Source organism: Chionomys nivalis, chromosome 18, assembly GCF_950005125.1.
Source record: "Chionomys nivalis chromosome 18, mChiNiv1.1, whole genome shotgun sequence".
NCBI lineage: Eukaryota > Metazoa > Chordata > Mammalia > Rodentia > Cricetidae > Chionomys > Chionomys nivalis.
This window is the reverse complement of record NC_080103.1, coordinates 36,911,374-36,931,461: the sequence shown is the minus strand read 5'-3', so window position 1 is coordinate 36,931,461 and position 20,088 is coordinate 36,911,374. Positions and strand designations below refer to the sequence as shown.

General features: G+C 38.9%; 1 protein-coding gene and 1 pseudogene across 1 annotated transcript in view; one reads left to right on the top strand and one right to left on the bottom strand.

The window, feature by feature from the left end:
* The window catches only part of Arsj (arylsulfatase family member J), a 47,404-nt gene that overhangs the window by 15,527 nt on the left and 11,789 nt on the right, over positions 1-20,088 (bottom strand). The window lies entirely within an intron of this gene.
* LOC130889718 (protein transport protein Sec61 subunit gamma-like) lies at positions 5,972-6,175 on the top strand (annotated as a pseudogene).

The following is a 20,088-nucleotide window of genomic DNA, read 5'->3' as shown; positions in this document are numbered from 1 at the left end:
TGATCCCAAGGTATATAACTTGGGGGGAGGGGTTAAGGGATGGAATTGAAATTTTCAAAGAGAAATCATAAATAAGCATGACAAAACTCACTTAATTGTCCTTATAAACTCTCTGAAATATTAACGTGCTTGACATAGGCTACTTTTATGTTTGTATAGATCTGTCTATACAAAAAGATACAATCATTATTGTTTAGAAATGGCCTGGATTCATGCACACAGTCTGTCTTTGTCTTCTTTCTTTCTGCGGGAAGGCAAAAACACTTCTCTTATGTAGTTTCCACACAGCTTCTTCTGTAATTTTAACCAACAACCATTTTGGTTGTTGATGGGACCCCCGAGGGGCTTGAAAATATCCATTGGTTTAGAGTTGCTGGCAGAGTGATTTAGGAAAACAATTTCTCATAAAATACTTTTCTTTCTATTCTTTAAAAAATTTCCCTCCAGAATCACTTTTCCCTCCTGGCATAAAAGTAATTTGCTTTGTAGCTATTGGAATGGTTAAGTTAAAATAAAGGAGTGTAAATCACATTTAACCGTATTCCCTGGGTGAGTGAAAGACAGTGAAAAGTAATTCAGTCTCCTTCTTCACCCTTTCTGGTGTGTTTTTTCAATTTTGTTACCTGCATCCTCTGTTTACCTTGAACTTCACATAGCAGGGATGGTGCTCATTCTATTCCATAATTAAAGCAAACAGATTTTCTAATATGGCCACTACCCTTGATTTACCCGCAGCCAGCATAAATATAATATTGCAGTCACAGAAGGGTTTTATATGAAGGAGACTATATAAAATGACATTTTAACAGCAGCAGCAAATGCACCAAAAGACAAAGAAACTGACAATAACTTTAAACCATCATCTTTTCAACAATGAGCTACCATCTCATATTCTAACAATGAACAATTAGAGTAATAATAATAATAAAATAAAAGGTTCTTTTTACATACATACATCTATAAGGAAAAATAATTTATGTCTTTAATATGTCAAGCTCCGAGTTCCATTCTAATTTACACAGCCTACATTTCTCTTTGCCCGATAATAATAGCAATATATTCATCATTTCATGTTTGCATGAATTATATAATTCCTCTCTACACAGCATTAGAGTTGAGCAGTACCTTTCATATCAAGAAGCAGCAGCTATGTTGCTGATGTGACGAGAAAGTCTCTTCTGTTCCTTGCAGAAGTCTCTAGCTTCTTCCTCTTTCTATACGTACTTACTATTTAAATTACAAGCATCAAGTCAGAACATCATTTCAACCACAGTTAAAAGTTAATGCCTTCAGAACTGGGCCTGGTGATGCAAGTTTGTAACTCCAGCCCTCAGGAAGCTGAGACTGGAGGATCACAAATCCAAGGCTAGCCTAGCCTACATAGTGAAATTCTTCCTTAAAAACCAAAGCCACCCCTCAAAAACAAATATAAAAACAAACAACAAAATACATGCTAATATATTAAATCCTTATCCATTAGAGTTCTAGAGCCAGCAAATGGAGTGACATGTAGTGTGGCCATGTATTAGGATGGAATTATCTCTTCACATTTGAAAAGACTGTTCTTGGAAGACTCTCTGTTGAATTCAGAATCAGCAACTGTGGCTTTCTGTCTTCTCTTGTCCTTCTCTCCTTCTGCCACTTCCTCCCCTTTGCCCTCCTGACCTTCTTGTCATTGCCAGCCCTTCTTTCTCATATCCCCTTTTTATTTTTCCCTCATTCACTCTTTTATTTCTAGGTCTGTCTCTCAGATGTTGGTGTTTCTCCCCTCCACCTCCACCCTGTGATTCAGAGTTCTTTTTCTACAATTCTCTCGAGCCCTTTCTCATCCCAAAATGATACTATTCATAGTTCTGGAAGGTGCTTTTGCATCTGCTGTGATGGGAATAGTACTTCTCTTCCAGAAATAAAGCAGAGGTAAGGGTGTAGGTATTGGGTGCAGGTATTGGGGAACCTCAAAGGAATGGGGCAAGTGAAGAGAGCAAGCTCTTTTCTTCTGTGATGGATTTCCTTCAGGGCAGCCTCGACAGCTGAAGTCACTTCAGAAGAGGGAAGCAGAGACACTGCGCTGCCTGTCAGCAGCTGGGCAGGATTAGTCTGTGTAACCACTTTTCAATAGATCTTATCAGGACTTTTGCCCCCCCCCCGCCCCAAAACAGATAGGTTTGCATTTGCGAGCCATGCATTGCAATACACCTAAAATTTTAAAGTGTATAACTTTCTTCTCAGATCAAAAACTGGGAAAATCCAACGGAGGGAAATCCTCCATACTTGTGTTTCTCTAAAGAACATTTTTTGACATCAAGTGGAGAAACCGGGAGCCATGATGGTGACCTTTAACCTCACAGAGATATTGGCAGATATAATACATGGAGAAGGGCACAGATTTCAAAGGTGCCACCAGCACTGAGTGACTTTCCATATAGTGAACCTATTCCATGTTTTTACATCTTTGTTTCTTCATTTTCAAGATGGCACCAATATGTGCAAATTGTACATCTATCCATATATCCTATGAGGTGCTTTTGGTGAAAAGTGGAGAATAGGGAAGTAAAGCCCTTAACACAGAGGCCGGTCTGGAGAATATCTCCATAACATTCAGTTGCTCAGATTATTTCCATTTTAAAGTTGGGAATTACAGATGCAGTCACGGAGTTCCCACGGTATAAAGGAAGTTCACTGAGCACTGGTCTTAATGAGTGTTCACAGATCACAAACCTCCCTTAGCCATAAGAGAGTCTACTGTGCATTGCCACACATCATATCTATATAACCCTTTTCCAACTTTTGATGAGAGTCAAGCACAAAGAAGAGCTGTTCTTTTCTCTGATGTGCACCAAATCTTCAATTCTATAAGCAGAAAAAACAGGTCTGGAAGATGTAGCAGGCTTCTTACCATAGTTCCTTAGAGCATGAGGACTAAGTGCAATGAGGACATGAGAATATTCAAAGACAGATTAAAAAAATAAGACCTTGGAGCTGGAGAGATGGCACAGAGGTTAAGAGCACTGGCTGCTCTTCCAGAGGTCCTGAGTTCAATTCCCAGCAACCACATGGTGGCTCATGGCCATTTGTACTGAGATCTGGCGTGCGGGCATACGTCGAGGCAGAATGTTGTATACATAATGAATAAATAAAAAAAATCTAAAAAAAATAAGAGCTGCTGCCAACTCCTCCATAGCACTGAGCACCATGTTTCTCCTTGAAATCCTATGGCCATGTACTTGTTAGGTATTCCAGTGTGTCCACTGGAATTTAGTTCTAAAGTATAGTTTTCTGGATACACAGAGATAATTAAATCAGAAGCATAATAGAGAAGTAATTCAAAAGGGTATCATCAAGGTGGGTGGGCAAAATATTAGAATATTTCCAACTATTATCTAGATAAACTAAAATATCAACATTTTATTTTAAAACTTCCTAGAAACTATAAAATACAAGGTTTAATGTACCCCTAGGGTTCTGAGAAGTGTTCAAATCTTTGTTAACTTCAAAGAAGGTTCTGAATAAAGTATTCCTTTATTTAAAGTATTTAAATTTAAAGTATTTCCTGATTCAAATTCTTTGGTGAAGTCAGGAAATCAATGATCCATAAAGGAAGGACTGAAAATTACAACAAGTAATTCCTGACTAGAGCTCATCTATATGAAAAATGCTATACGTAAATATGTTTTAATTAGATAGAAAGATTAAAAATTATAACAAAAATGATTAAATGGGATTCATACAATTAAAAGATATAACCTGTACCCTTATAAATTTGGTAATGTTTTGCTTACTTGAGCTAATGGAAGCCTTCCAACTCTGGCCTGACAGCAGGGGAACCAGCATAGTACCAAACAAGTCCCTTTGAATGTGGGTGACAGTTGTATGGCTGTGGCAGACTGTGGGGCCACTGGCAGTGAGACCAGAATTTATACCTACTACTTATTAGGGCTTTTTGGAGCCCATTCTCTCTGGAGGGATACCTTGCTCAGCCTAGATATGGTGGGGAGGGTCTTGGTCCTGCCTCAAAACAATATGCTAGACTATGCTGATTCCCCATGGGAAGGCTCACCCTCTCTGAGGAGTGGACGGGGGTGGGATGGGGGAAAATAGAGGGAGCAGGAGGAGGGGAGCAAATGGGAAATGGATTTGACATGTAAAATGAGAAAAGATAAGTTTTCTAATAAATTAAAAACAGTTATAGAAAGGGCAAGAAAGAATCTGTAATTAAAAACATATGAAAAAAATAAGTTTGGCAATATTTTCTCAGAAGGCGATTACTATAGTCCATAATAGATTTTAAAGATAAACAAAAGGAAATAGTGAAACATGCTAGGAACCTTTTATAGTCAATGTAGTTTTGGTTTAACTGTCTTCTCTTCATGTTAAGAAAGAGCTAATTATTCCTCAATTTAAAATCATTACTGAAGTGCTTAAATATTGTAATTTTAAATATTTGAATAAAGGTCAATCTTACATAAAATGTTTTGATGAAAACTAAAATCCCCTATTTTCCGTGTAGTTAACTGAATTGTCAGGTGTTGTCTGTCCATACTTTTAAAAGTGAATCTTTAAGTATTACATTGCAGTAGACTGAATGTCTTAACAATAATCACTGACTCTCCAATAATATGCTAGGGTAACATTAAGGAAAAAAATAAAAACACTTCTTTGGTGACATTTAACTAAGTGCTAGTCTAGATTTGAATTTCTGTGTCATTCTCTGTCTCTTCTGTCCTCTGTCTGTTGTAAGAGCCTGAATCTGCGTGGAACTAACGGCCATTTTGTGAATGTACCCCAGTGTTATTTCTGTCCCCGTATGTGACTTTGTATGTGTCTATCCCCAACACAGGGCTTTGCTCTCTCTTTTACTAAACAGCACAGAAAAAGATCACATTGGGAAAGAATGAGGAATAAGTTAGAGGAATCGTAACAGGCTTCTAAAAGGGACTGAGTCACTGACTCCAACTGCCCCAGATAACAGTATTACAAACATCGCTGTTTATCTACCAATATCTGATTGTTGTGTTCAACATTTATGGTGGATATTCACTGCATAAGCCTCTCTGTTTGCTTTTTTCAGCAAATGGCCATTATCACACATTACCTTGGGTCAGGAGCATGGGAGAACACAACATCAGATTTTAGGTGTTCTTTGCATTAGGTAGCTGACTACCTGGTGAATACAAGGCACGTAAGGTTAATTGTTCTCTTAAAGGAAGTTTAAACAAATAGACTTAATACAGAGTAGGACCTCAGTCTTAAGTGACCTCAAGGTGTATTATTAACTCTGTGAGCTCTGCCAATAGAAATCTATGGCATGAATGTACTGCAGATCAGCTTTTGAGGTCAAACAGGGCTTTATGAAACTATCCCAGAAAACAGATTAAACCAGTGGAGGGAACCAGGTGTGGTGTCCTTGCTTTCACCCCTTCCTTGTTCCTTTGAGATAAGGTCTTTCATTAAACCCAGAGCTCCTGTGTTTTCTGCTAGGCTGATAACCAACAAGCCCTGCCAATCCTCTGTGTCCATTGTCTCCAATGCAGAGAATACAAACATACATACACACACACACACACACACACACACACACACACACACACACACGGACTTGTTCTGGCTTGTTAAGTCTAATCTCAAGTAGATATCCACAGTTGCCCGGCAGGCACTACTAATTTACCGAGCCACCTCTCCAGGGCATCCGAGCTATTTACTAACAATGAGTTTGTTATTTTGGTCTTCACCCAGGTTCTCCTTGCCTGGTATCTCAGGAAGTGCGGAATTCCAACCCCATCCCCAGATTATAGTTTTTCACGCTTGTAATGATTGCTCACATGTTTTTGAGTTGTCTGTTACTTTGCCAAGCATCATGCTCTGTGGTTGTCGGTTGTCTTTAGCACATGTTTCACTGTGTCAATCTGCTCTGTGGAATCCTCTTCTATGCTCGGTGTCTCTACCTTCTCAAACTGCTATCCTGCATTCAGTCATGAATCAGGTAATGCGGTTTGTTGAGTCAAGTTGGAAGTTCATAAAGGACTCAATTTGGCTGATTAAATGATACACCAAACCCAATAGAAAAGAATCCCAGAAGATTGCCATGGCGACAGCCAGCGGATTTGCTATCACGGGACTCCTTGACTTCTTTGTGAAACTAGCCCATATCCCTATGAATAACGTTGAGGGTGGCTGAGAGCTGGCTCATTGTGAGAGCTAGTGAACAAATGGGGGTGTGAGAAGCTCAGGATGTAAAATGCTGCCTATGTACTTTGTGTTTCTCTCTCATTTCTTCTTCCCTAAGAGGTTTTCTATTTCTAAATGAAAATTATTTCAAAATGAACATTTTTTTTTCCATAAGAACATCTCACTTTGAGTTGAATGTAGTATTCTGAATGTGTTCTCCGTGGTGTAGCGTTCACTGGGACTATCACTTTTCTCCATTGGAAGTTCGGCATCTTTCTGTGAACTTCCAGGCAGGGAAATATCCCAAGATACTTTCTTTCCATCTAAGTTGTCCTTAGTTTCCTTCATCTTGTAGAAGAGTGGTTCATTTAGCTGATATTTATAGAAAATTTCCCATTTCTTGGGTCTTCCTTTCATTCTTTCTACTATTTATAAGTCTTGAAACATTTGTTTACTCACTCACTGTATCACCGAACCCTCTAGTTAATTTTAGGAAATGCGTGCCTTCCTCTGAATCATATTAGAGCTTGCGGTAACAGTACTTTGGTTAATGATACATAATAAAAACACTTTAAATGGCACAACATTTTATTCATTACTCATTGTGGCTTTCTATTTAAATTAATTGTCTTTTTCTATAAGTCTTCCTCATTGAAACTAAGAAATTGTGTACCTTTAACTTTCTGTGATGCCATTATGCTAGAACAAATTTAAATGATATTTTGCAGCATTCTTTCTTTGCAAATAATACAAGGTACCTCTTGGTGATCGCTAATGCCTTTAGTGACTTCCTCAATGCAATCAATTACTAACAAAAAATTAATTATGGTGACTGTAATAATATTTCTAAGATTCAGAGTTTGTCCTTTTGACACTGGCCTGTTCTACACCTTCAGTATTATATCCTTGATTTTCGTGAGTATTCAGTGTCTTATATTAATAATTTAATATATGTACTTGTGTTTAAACATAGTGTGTAATTTAATCCATTCTGCCTCTCGATTCAGCTAACTTCTTACAGTAACTAAGATGGTTTCTGTGGGAGGTTAAACCCTGGCGAGGTAGTGCTGGAGGCGGTCACTAGAGGGCAATAGAGGGTCAAGAAATAAGTACAAAGCAGTGGCCTGGTCAAAAGGACAAATAGACCAATAGTTCCTACCTCTTTGTAGGGGAGACTAATCTCATTCAGGCTTATCCCTAAATTACAGTTTAGATAAGAATCCCATGAGGACATGGACATAACTTGGACAAAACCAGGATGCAGGATGAATTAGCTAGTAAACACTTAACCAATCACAAAGTAATGTCAGACATTACCACTAAGTCTTGGATGGAGGTCAGACAATAGTCTTGACAATAGAAGCCTTGGTGTGCTGGTTGATGTGGACATTTTTATTTAAAGCCAAGATCAAAATAGTGCAGAGTCAGCACTAATAGCCTAAGCACACCTGCTATCTACCACAAGAATTTAGACAACAGAGCTATGTAAGATATGAGGGGAAGTCAACTGAACTGCAGAGCACCGGACTATGTGGTGAAGGACTGCGGGCACGTGACTTTAGTAATGAGATTGCCTGGGAGGAAACATGGGCAGAGGGGAGTGGGGTAGAAATCTGCTCCCAAGAGCCAGCCATCCCTGTGAGTCTCTGTAAAGAGGTGGTCTGTCTTCTCTCTTAACTCGGGCTTCAGCAATCCCTCACAATTGGAAGTTCATTGTGTACCTGGTGATGCAAGCAAAATTACTGATACATTTGGTTTTCTTTAAAGTCACAAGGAAAGCATATGCCATATAAGTATAATAAATAGAACTTAGTTTACCTCTCTGCATTTCATATAGTAAGTTCAGTGAGAAGTTTCAGTAACAATTCTGACTTTAGGTAAGATGTGTTCAAATGAAGTTAAGGGTGGACACGCTTAGAAAGCTAGAAACACATTTAATTTGTTCATCTATAAAACTAGGTGGATGGATAAATACATCTTTGTTTAAGATGATCAGTGAAAGCTTAATAACGAACCTTTAAAGAACTGACCAAAATAGCAAAGACCAAATACTCTGAAAAATAAACATGATTCAAAATGATAAGGAGACTGTGGTCAAAGATGCATGGCATGTGTTTAAATAACATTGTTTGAGAAGGCCTGCAACTCAAAAGGCAGTATTTCTATGCATCCTGGAAGTACCATATAGTGAACTATAAGTGACTGTAACAAGCAGAATTCTTTTGTAAATACAGTTCTCTGTAGTTTTACTGTTCTGAGATTTTAGGAGCTTTCTCAGCAAAAGCATAATTAATGTGTTATTATATAAAATTAATAATTAAAATATCAAATTGTCAATTTATATTAATAATAAATAAATAATGTGTTATCACAATAATCTATTTGGAGTCTTCTGAATGCAAAACCAGTATTTTGGTTTCCCAGAGTGGCTAATATTTTAAATATTTGAATGAATTCATTATATATCTAAATACAAAAAAGCTAGTAGCAATGACCACCTTGGCTCCACCTCCTCTTTCCTATCATACACAAATATGACATTCCTTTTACTTAATTCCTAATTTTTCTTTAAAATTAACACATGTCACTTCCATAATCGCTTTCTCTCAAAAAAAAAAAAGTCCCACTAATGTTCAGTTGGAATGAAGTAGAAAATGCTCCAGATTTATGGACTATAGGCTCCTAATTCACATTATTTGCTTATATTTTCAATTTTGTAAAATATTATTCAAAATTAATCATGAATACCAAAAAAATAAAAAATATGTTGTATTCCAAAGTTGGCCTCAAGAAGAACAGCAAGGAAACTCCAAATAGCAAAAGAATTTTTTCTTTATTTCATTTGAATTTAAACATACAGAGGTACTTTAAACACATTCTCTCTTGTCTTTCACTGTACAAACTATTCCAAGGATGAAGATTCCCACAGTTCTTATGGGCGTTTGTGATGTACAAGTGCAATAGGTGGGACCTGATCTCATAGCAGCAGGACAGCTGCTCCCAACTTATACCAGGCAGCAAAGCAGCAATGTGCAGCTTCCGACATTGGGGCTGTTTCTAAGAGGCCCACGGACAACCTCTGCCTGTACTCTAGGAGCCATGCACCTCGTAGACGTGGTCTGGGATCCGTTCTGGAGCAGCAGCGCTCTTCCTTTCCCTGGTCTCTGTGCACTTATTTGTCTAGCGCTAGTTTACTGCTCTGTTCCTTCTGTAGATGCAGCTCTGCTCTTTTCTCTCCTTTCTCAATTTCTGGACTGTTTTCTTTAGCTTACGTGAGCATCTGTTTGAGAGCCCAAGCCAGATGAATACAATCCATCACTGGGAAAATCTGAGGAAAAGAAGGTCAAGGTGCTTTTTACATAGGCAGGATGAGAAGGATGAAAGGATGGTGGGGCCAGGAAAGCACACACTGGTCAGGAGTATATTGAGACCACTTCCACCAAACAAGAGGCATCTTATAAACCCAGGATGAGTCTAGCTTTTAGCAGTCCGGGAGATACGCTACACTGGCCTTCTCTCCATCAATTGTAAGCAAACATTTATCAAAATGAAGGAGCATCCTGGTTGCTATGGAGATATTCACTTGGCACACTTCACCAAGTTCTATAAGATTTTAGCTGTGTATGATCATCTCAGTGATGGTATAATTAAATAAGGAATTGTGCTAGGAAAGGTCAACGAAAACACTCAGAACCCAGGTTTTAGTCCATCTTGCAAGGGCCAAAATGTTTCTTTTATAAAAGAAGCCCCATGTTTCCAAGGGTAGTGCTTAATAAAATACCAAGTAAAGCATAATCAAAATGCAGCATTTTCCACTGCAGTGTTTTTCAGTCTAGTGTTGCCTTGTTTAACTGCTATAACTGTTAAAATCCTCATTTAGAGCTGAGATAATTGGGTCTTGTTTCCACCTTCTCTAACTTCACAGCAGTAAGTAGACGGTACAGGGCCCAGGGGAGGCCGCCCCTGAGTTCTTCTCCAATCTGGCTCCTTCCTGGCCCTCAGACTGCAAAGTCTCCAGGCTAACTGGAGCACTAGGCCCAGTCCAATCTGAGGTCCCCAAGATGCCATCCTCCATAGAACTCATGTGGCAGGGACAAAGGGTGATCCCCAATACCTTTGAGCCGGGTCCAACCCTTAGCTGGATTCCAGACCCCTGGAAGCCTTTGAAAGCTTACTAGGTCCGAGCATCCACCCACCCGGGCTCCATCGGTCCTGACATATCCCCCCAGCTGGTGAGGGTGAGAAGGCAAAGTCTGATGTCAGATGTCAGAACGTGGGGAAGGCAGGTACCCTAGGCTGGGGGCCTAGCAGAAGGTCTTTTTTTAAAGTTTTGCTTGCCTGTGGTAGTATTCTGACTTCGTTTTAGGTTTTTTTTCTCTTTATTTAACTCTCATGTTTTATTATTGCTAATATCATTGCATTTAACTAATTTTGTGAGCACTTACAATTATCGCTAACATCATTGTATTTAACTAATTTGTGAACACTTATAATTATTGCTAAAATCATTCCTTTTAACTAATTTTGTGAGCACTTTCATTTTGTTTGTTACTTTGTTTAAAGATGGTCTCATGTAGCCCAAGTTAATCAATCCTACATTTGCAATAAAGTCACACTGGACAAAGGAAATAAAGATGAATATTAACGTTAAGAAATAAATTCCTGCAGTTATGGCCACTTAGATTTTGACAAAGGTGTCAAACACACACACACACACACGACTGCCTGTTTGTTTGTTCACACAAATGGGGTTACGTCTTCTGCAGTACAACTGTGTTTCCAAAAGCAGAATGAAATTAGAACCATATTTCTCACCTTGCACAAAAATACAGTTTTAGAAATTAAAGATCTTAAGGTAGGAACTGTTAACTGGATGCTGCTGGACGAAACCCTAGGGAAGACCCTTCAGGATGCAGACATAGTTAAGGATTTTCCGAACAAGCATCTAGCAGCACAGGAAAGACGCTCAAGAGTTGCCATCTGGGATTATTTCAAATTGAAAGGCATCTGCTCAAAAAAGGGAACAAATCACCAGAGTGATGAGGTGTCCTTCAACATGGAAAGAACTGCATGTCAAAGGGGAATTAGTATCTAGGATATATAAAGAACTGGATATATTCAGCCACAACCCCATCATCCTATCAGTAAATGGACTGTTGAGACTAATAGAAGAAATATGAAAGCAAGTTGAAAAATCTTCAGTATCCTAAGTCAAGAGGAGAATGAAAATGAAAGCTCTTTTGAGATGCCATCTAAGTTAGTTCTGATGGTTACCATGAAGAAATACATCAGTGCAAATGGTGGAGGGCGCAGGGAAAGGGACACCATATTCCCTGCTGGTGGGACTCCAAATGGGTGCAGTTACTATGAAAAACACTGTGGAGTTTCCTTACAAAGCCCAAACACAATCCACTCATCCTGCTCTTGGGAATAAAACGGAAGGATTCTAAGTCAATATACCACAGAGGTACTTGCATATCTGTGTCTATTACAAAACAAGTCACCATAGCAAATTTTGCCTAGATGTCCTTCAACAATGGATAAAGGAAATATGGTATGTATATGCAGTGTGATTTTTATAGAGCCATAAGAAAAATGAAATAATGACATTTGGAGGCAAATGAATGCAGCTAAAAGTTACTATGGCAAGCAAAATGAGTTGGACATAGAGAAATATAACATTTTTCTCTCATATGAACTTACATTTAAAGTGTGTGTGTGCATGTAATTATTGCAAGTGTATGTAGTTCACAAAACTAGAAAGAAGATCATGAGAGAGAAGAAAGAGATCTTAAGAAGGCTGGGAATTTGTGAAGTTAAGGAATATGATACAATATGAAAGCAGTTGTTTGGGAAAGTGGAGGGCAATGGGTGAAAATAGTCTCTGAAGGGTAATGAAGGAGAAAAAAATTACATGACATATATGTATGAAGATTCCACGATGAAACCCTTTGCTTTTTATGTTAACCTAAAAAGTGATAAAGAATACTTTGCTGGATTAAAAATATATGTTTAATGAATTGGGTACTCACAACATGCAATGCTCACAACATGGAATACTCACATGGAATGCTTCCAGTAACACTAGTCTTGAGCAGGGCCCTTGGGAAAGATTCGTTATACACAAAGTTAATAGCAACAAGGGCTTCAACATGGTATTTGATGCCTGTGACAGAAATGGTTCTTTTATATTCTGCTTTTGAAAAAGTATTGCTACAATTCAATTTAACACCAGTTTTTCCCTTTTGAAAAAAATAGTTAAGTTTAAAAGACCTTTTCTGAGATGAGTAGACAGAAAAAAAATAAGTCCTTTGTGTATGAAAAGCAACAACACAGAAAAATATAATGGAAAAAAGAAAGCACCCGGCATGATTATTTATTTGAGAAGAAAAACTGTTTTTTCAAATTGTTCTGTAGCAAATGTAGAATTCCACTGAAGCCGCTTACATCAACCTTTGGATGGTGGAGCATCCAAGGATGTGTGCTGTGAGTCCCCTTGAGCACAGACATGTAATCCAGTCCACAAATGTGCTGTTATATTTCATGGGACTGAGTTCCTTTTACATATTAAACACACGATTTGCTTTCTTATTTTATGTAATTTTTGATTCTTTTAAAAAAAAGGAACATCAAGAAAAGATTATAAACTGCTTATGTAAGGGAAAAAAAACTTAAAAGCAAGCTAGGACTTCATCTACAAGGTTTAAGTACCTCTCTCAGTTTTATGATGTAATGGCAGTCTTGAAAGTTTTATGAATAAGTAGCACACTGATTCACGACATGAGCCTGACATCCTGTCTGGATAACATCTTCCAGGTTAAACCTTAGCCATTACCATTTCATATTCCATGCGCAGGTGCCCAAGCAAAACAACCACACTGAATGACATATACAAGTACAGCAAATCTTCCTACATTTGAATGTTGTTTTGGGAACCAGTTAAAAAGAAATGGTAAGCCAGCAAATGGAAGATTATAAACATAGCCAGAGATTACCTGGAATCTAATTAGGGATGCCTTCCAGCTATTGCTAGTATCTGAAGCCTCTTCTTCTGAGTTCTTCCTCCAAAACATACTATGGGGTTAGAAGCAAAATGAGAGGGGTGGGAGAAAGGGAGGGGGAGGTGGAGAGGGAGAATTAAGTAGAATAAGGTAGAAAAGGCTAACTATCAGATATTGATTTATGATTTATTTACTGATTTACTTACGGAACTGCTTGTATTGCCTATTTACCAAGCATGACTTCACTTTTACCTCAATCAGAATGACCCAGGTAAATAAAAACTATGGGTCATTGCCCTTTACAACCTGCTAACAACTCGGTAAGCATTTGTAAAATCCTACCTAACCTATCTTGTGTTTTAGAGTCTAAGATGAGAACACAAACTGGACCCAGCATTTAAGGCTTTCAGAAGCTGTCCTGGTTTTGGTTAACCAGTGACATTTTCTCTTTCACTCTCATTGGTGTCTGGTTGCTTGTCTGGAAAGATTAGGACCACCAGTGTTTTGACTGCTTCTATGCTTAAAGCGTTACTTTATAAAAAACCAAGTCTAATAGGCAAGAGATATAGAGAAGCAAAAATCTGTGTTCAAAGACTTGCGTGCATTCTAGCAATGCAAAGAGTCATCAATGTTATGACTAGTGATAGAATATGACTTTATGTTTATCTATGTGTATAAGATTAATATATTTATTTGCAATATGCTCCCTTAAGCAGACAAGATGATATCTATGCCTTCATTCAGACTAGACCCTACATCATGGATCTGCTGCTTTTCTCTGTGTCTGTGAAATTGCCTATTTCAATCTTAGGTGTTATTTTTACATACAACTGCATCTGTAACCCAGTTAAAGCACAGAAGAGCAGAAAAGAAAATGACGACATTGGCTGCATTTTCAAGGGTAAGTAAAATTTCAATCAGGTTTCATTATTGTGGTTCAAATTCACTCCTCCTGCTGATTTAATCATTGATTTTTCACTAGTTTGTCTTTCCATCTCAGAAACACCTTCCTTTTGAACCTCTGGCCCCTTTAATTATCATGGTATTCTCTCTTTCCTTCACTTTAGGCTGAGATCCTCATCTAGCCTACAAAGGTTTCCTTTTCTACTCCATCAACAAATTTAAGCATCCTTCAAGAATCAAAGTGCTTGTTTAAGGAGTGTGTAGTGGTGGTGGTGGTGGTAGTGGGGGTTGGGTAGTTAAATGATCTTCCGTTTTGCCAATTTAAAGCACAATATAAACTGAATTACGATTAGAGGTCAGAGTAGAACATTTCTTTTTCAGGCAAACGTTGTGGAATTAAGTGATATGCCACCAGTTGCTCAGGGGATTGTGCTGCTTGGCTCACGTGGAACATAACCACGTCATCCAATGTTAGACTGTGGGGAAATAATTCTGTTCACACTCAGTTCAGTGCTCTGTCTCATTCACAGCCCAGCCTCTAAATGCGCATGCCATTTCTTCTCGAAAGCCGTCTGCTTAATGTTTCAAATTCACAGACTCTTAAGTTGGTGACTCAAATCCCCAGTATTGAATCATCTAGGCAAATATGAGTCAGAGCAATAGAACTCTTGCAGACAGACATGTAGCTAACTGAACTTGAGGGAAATATGTAAACTTGTGAACAACTTCTTGGTCTCAAGGGAGACAGAAGTTTTAGCTGTTATGAGATGTTGGAGTAAGAGAGAAACAGAATGAAGTTGCTTTCCTGTCTTATCTTTCCTGAACTTAAACATCTATTCAGATAATCTCAAGTGCTATCATTATTGTCCTTAAAAGGCTCAAAGATTTTACAGACAGCTGCTGTATCTTACTTTATGCTAATTCACTTTTTTTTTTTTTTTTTTTTTTTTTTTTTGCCATTTGGCAGTGACAGCCAGCACAGATTAACTATCTCATCAGGATGTGTGTGTGTGTGTGTGTGTGTGTGTGTTTGGCACTGTATTATTAAAGGATTATTTTCCCTGAAAGATTAAATAAATACATGTAACCAAATGGCATAGTTTAACGTTATTCCCCACCTCACAGTATGGCTCATGTCTATTTGTGTTAATGTTAAGATCCACCAAACATGAAGCAGAATGTTTTCTGAAAGTTTTAGCTGCCCTTGTTTTTATTTGAAGGTTCTGATGACCCATCCTTCAGTAGGATTCTTTTTTTTTTATTTTTTTTATTCTTTTTTAATTAAAATTTCCAACTGCTCCCCGTTTCCCATTTCCCTCCCCCTCCTCCCACATATTGCCCCCTCCCCCCAATCCCCTCCCCCATCCCCACTCCTCTTCTCCTCCCCCCAGTCCATTCCCCCTCCCTCTCGATACTGAAGAGCAGTCCAAATTCCCTGCCCTACAGGAAGACCAAGGTCCTCCCACTTCCATCCAGGCCCAGGAAGGTGAGCATCCAAACAGGCTAAGCTCCCACAAAGCCAGTTCATGTATTAGGATCGAAACCTAGTGCAATTGTCCTTGGCTTCTCATCAGCCTTCATTGTCCGCCATGTTCAGAGAGTCCAGTTTCAACCCATGCTTATTCAGTCCCAGTCCAGCTGGCCTTGGAGAGCTCCCAATAGATCAGTTCCACTGTCACAGTGGGTGGGTGCACGCCTCGTGGTCCTGATTTCCTTGCTCATGTTCTCCCTCCTTCTGCTCCTCATTTGGACCTTAAGAGCTCAGACCGTTGCTCCAAATTGGGTCTCTGTCTCTCTCTCGATCTATCGCCAGATGAAAGTTCCTGTGCCATTCTCCTTGGCCTCTCATCAGCTCTCATTGTCCGCCACATTCAGAGCGTCCAGTTTTATCCCATGTTTTTTCAGTAGCAGTCCAGGTTGTTTCCTGATTAGTTCTCCATTCTTAGCAGTGTTGGTATTTTATTTTTTCAGGTTTTATTCAGCAGCTCCCTTTTCTTTGCCAACAGTGGAGTTTCACAGGACTGGAAAGGAACCAGTGAACAGTGACGAGGCAATGGTAAGATGTTAAATATGAGGTGTTGGTATAATGTGACATCAATAGGCATGTCACACAAGAGACATCAAAGTCCTATGATTTTTCACTGTGTCTGTTCTGCCATACGGATCAATAGTTTGTTACTTTGTACTCTTCTCTAAGTGGCTATTTTATGGAATTGGAGACCAGCTTGAAAAACTGGGCATTTTGATGTCTGAGAAACTCTATACCCCAGAAGTAACTGTGATTGTTATTATTTTCCACATACTTTTTGTGTCCTAGACCCAAGCCTAAGTGTTTCTTGTCTACATCCTCTGGAACATTGCGATGTCATAAGATTATGTGGCAGTTTCAAAGGAAATGGTTCCCAATGGGAGTGGCACTATTAGGAGGTGTGGCTTTGTTGGAGTGGCTATGTCCTTGTTGGAGGAAGTGTGTCATGGTGGGGGTAGACTTTGAGGTCTCATATATGCTCAAGCCAAGCCCAGTATCTCAGTCTACTTCCTGTTGCCTGCAAGATGTAGAACTCTCAGCTCCTTCTCCACGGCCACTATGTTCTGCCGTGATAACAGACTAAACCTCTGAACTGTAAGACATTGAATTAAATGTTTTCTTTTATAAGAGTTGCCATGGTCATGGTGTCTCTTCACAACAATAGAAACCCTAACAAAGACAGATTATCATCTCCACCTGCTGCTTTTCTACCCTAGAACTACCTGGGTGTATAAGTGGATGGCACGCTCTGATTCTTACAGAGGCTTCCACCCTAACCATTTCTCTACTGCAGGATTTTCCTACAAATGAAAGCCTGTGCTGTCTTAAAAAGAATAAAAATAGAAAAAAATGCCTTCCAAATGAAAACATTCAATGAGAACTCGAAGAATACAAATTATGTATGGCTCATGAAGCATAGGACTAGAAACAGAGCAGAGCATCAACATCCAAAAATGTCAACAGACAAGGCTATGTTTATATATGCATGTGACTTCTAGCTTTTGTCAGATAGGAATGAGGAGTATGTAGGAGCAATGGCTAGTACCTGCATCTTAAGTGTATCTTCTCATGGATGAAACAAATTCAAAATGGTTTAACTATAAAGAGCTTTATCTAAGACAAATATAAAAAATATTGTCATTGAACTACCTCATCATTAATAGTTACATGTAATTCTGGCATACACATTAAAATGAAGGTCGTACTTTGCATGAAACAACAACAACACATTTCCTAATAAAATGCATGCCTAAGATCCTGGTAGCTTTCTGTTTCTGATGTTGATGGATTGTCATTTTTATGTTTTCTAACTTTGATGCCTATTTCTGGAACATGATTATGGCTCAACATTTTATTAATTTGCAGCAAATAACTTGGTAATTTGTCTTCATTAAAATGTTAAAAAGGAAAGAAAGTAAAAAAAAAGCCAGAGTCTTTCAAACAATGACCTAGGAGCCCTGAAGCTTGGGTGGATCGGCTGTGAATCTGCCTTAGAAGGCAGCGGTTGGTGTCTGGGAACCTGCCAGGCACCCTGCTTTCATGTCTGATGTATTGGGCTTTTCTGTCAAAGATGGCATTTGAACGAGAAGTTCCCCAATGAGAAAGAACAAATCACAGAACACATTTCAAGCCCAACAAGGAAATAAGCGAACATACCTATGGCAGACAACGTATACGAACCTGCTGACTCCTGGAGTCCAAACTGCAATGGGAATGATGGGAGAAGGAGACTAGTGTGTGGTTCTGTGTAGACAGTGGGTAGGCCAACGTAAGAGGCCAATGAGGGTATGGGGGTTTGAGAAGGCATTGAGAATCTGGGAGTGGTAAAATTCCATAGAATAAGACAACTAACTTGCTCAGAGTTTTACACTAAATAGCAGGAGAGGGGAATGGGAGTACCCAAATATGATATATTTTAACCCAACTGTCGCAGAGAGCATCACTCTGTAACCAATGGGAAATTTTAAATATGAGAAAGGAGAGAAAGACAGAGACAGAGACACAGAGAAGGGAGATTAAAAATGATAGTGACTTCCTTAGACCTTGTTTCACTTAAGAAAGACTGAACTTTCTTTTGTATTAGAAAGAGACTTTATAACATTTGTCTTTAAAATCCAGGGGAATGGATACTTGGGCTTGTATGTTAGGTTGGACAGACTGTATACTTTAATTTGGAAGTTTGCTGTGGTCACTAAGAAGAACATATTGTAAGAAACATTTATCTTTATAGACTTGTTTCTACTATTGGCACAGTTGTTTATTCTTTGGCCCAGAAAGCAACTGCAGAACACAGCAGTATTACTTCCCAGGCTGGCTCATAGGTTGCTCAACCAGTGATGTGTCCTGGAGAACAAAGAAGAGATCACCATGTGGAAAAGATTTTTTTTAAAAGACCACTTTCTAAAAATAAAAGCAAAATGGCACATTTTTAGACACATGAAAATTAAGAAACAAAGAGAAAAAATATGTGCCACAATTAAAAGAGAAGCCAATACTCTCAGAAATAAATCCCTAAAAGTTATAACTCTAAAAATTTCTATGTGGAACCAGCCTGCTCGGTCTTCTGCTACAGTAAGAGAAAAGAAGGCAAACGTGTGTGCCTGTGTAGGCGTGGACATTTGACATCTAATATGACTAATATCTAATACTACAGCACTTTCATTTTCATAGTCTTTTACTTTACTCATGGCTGGAACCAAATGCTCAACAGAACTGGAAGGAGAGGTTTCTTTTGACATTTCTGGAAAGGCAGGGTTGTGGGATGGCTTGGTCCATGGTAATGGCAGCAATGATAGGGTGGCATGCTCATATATTGGTGGGCAGGAAGCAGGGAGAAGCTAGGACCTCATAATGGACCTCTGCTGATGACTCATCTCCAGCTGGCAGGCCTCACAGCCTCCCATATAGTCCTACTGGTTGAAGAGAGATCATTCAGACAAATGAGCCAACGAGGGACAGCTCATATTCACTCAGTTAATGCTGCCCTGGACAACCATGGTCAGACAAACACTTTTCCCTTGGCAATACCTCTTGGTCATAGTCACCAGTGTGGCTGTGTCTTCTTTTAAAATCTTACTGAGTGTCCATGTCAGAACTTTATGCAGATATTCTGCTCCATCTATTGTGCTTAATTTAAAAATATGTTTATGGCTGTAACTGCTCAAGCTAAAAAACCTAAAGGACCAGGAAAAGGCAAGGGGAAGTCAAAGGTTATTATTTATTGTAGGCTTTAAAGACAAAAAGCACAATTTTCAGCAATTCCTTTGTGATTGGTTCTAACTGCTATTTGAACAACACCCATTCACTAAAACACTTCCTGTTTTGCTCAATAACCTCTGGCTTTGAAAATTTTTGATCTCTCCCTTAGTTTCTTTTAGATGTCCATGCCTTCTGGATCCGTTCAGCAACCAATCAGAGCTCACACATTGCTTAATGTCTAGACACCATTAATTCTTGCATAGGGCAGAGTAAAGGGATCCTTAGTAGGTCTTCCTTGGGTAAACGTCTCTTCTAAATTAATCCTCAGTGCAGCTACTAAAGGAACCCCATAAACCTACTTGAGATCATAGCATTCCTAAGATCCAAACTTCTGCTTAATTAGAGGGAAAGTCTTTGTCTTTAGGAGATGACTTCTGTTACTTCTTCCATCTCATTTTTTTCCCCTTCATTTCTCCTGTCTCTGTTCCAGTTTTGCTGGGATCACTTCTGGGTGGTACCTGAGCACATCAGAGGTACCACTCTCCCAAGACCTGTGCATTTTCTGTTCTTCTTTTTTGGAGCAGTTAGCTACAAGTTTATCCCTTTTTCCCTGATCTCTGTAATATTGCTGGCCCACAATTTCTGACTTAAACCCTCCTTCCTGCCTTCTCATCTTTTGCAAAGAAGGCTACTACCTCTGACATACTGTGTTGTTGACTTACTTTTCCTTCCAGTTGGAATTGAGGTATTAAAGTTCAAAAATGGCAATGTTCCAAATGTTTACAAGTCTGA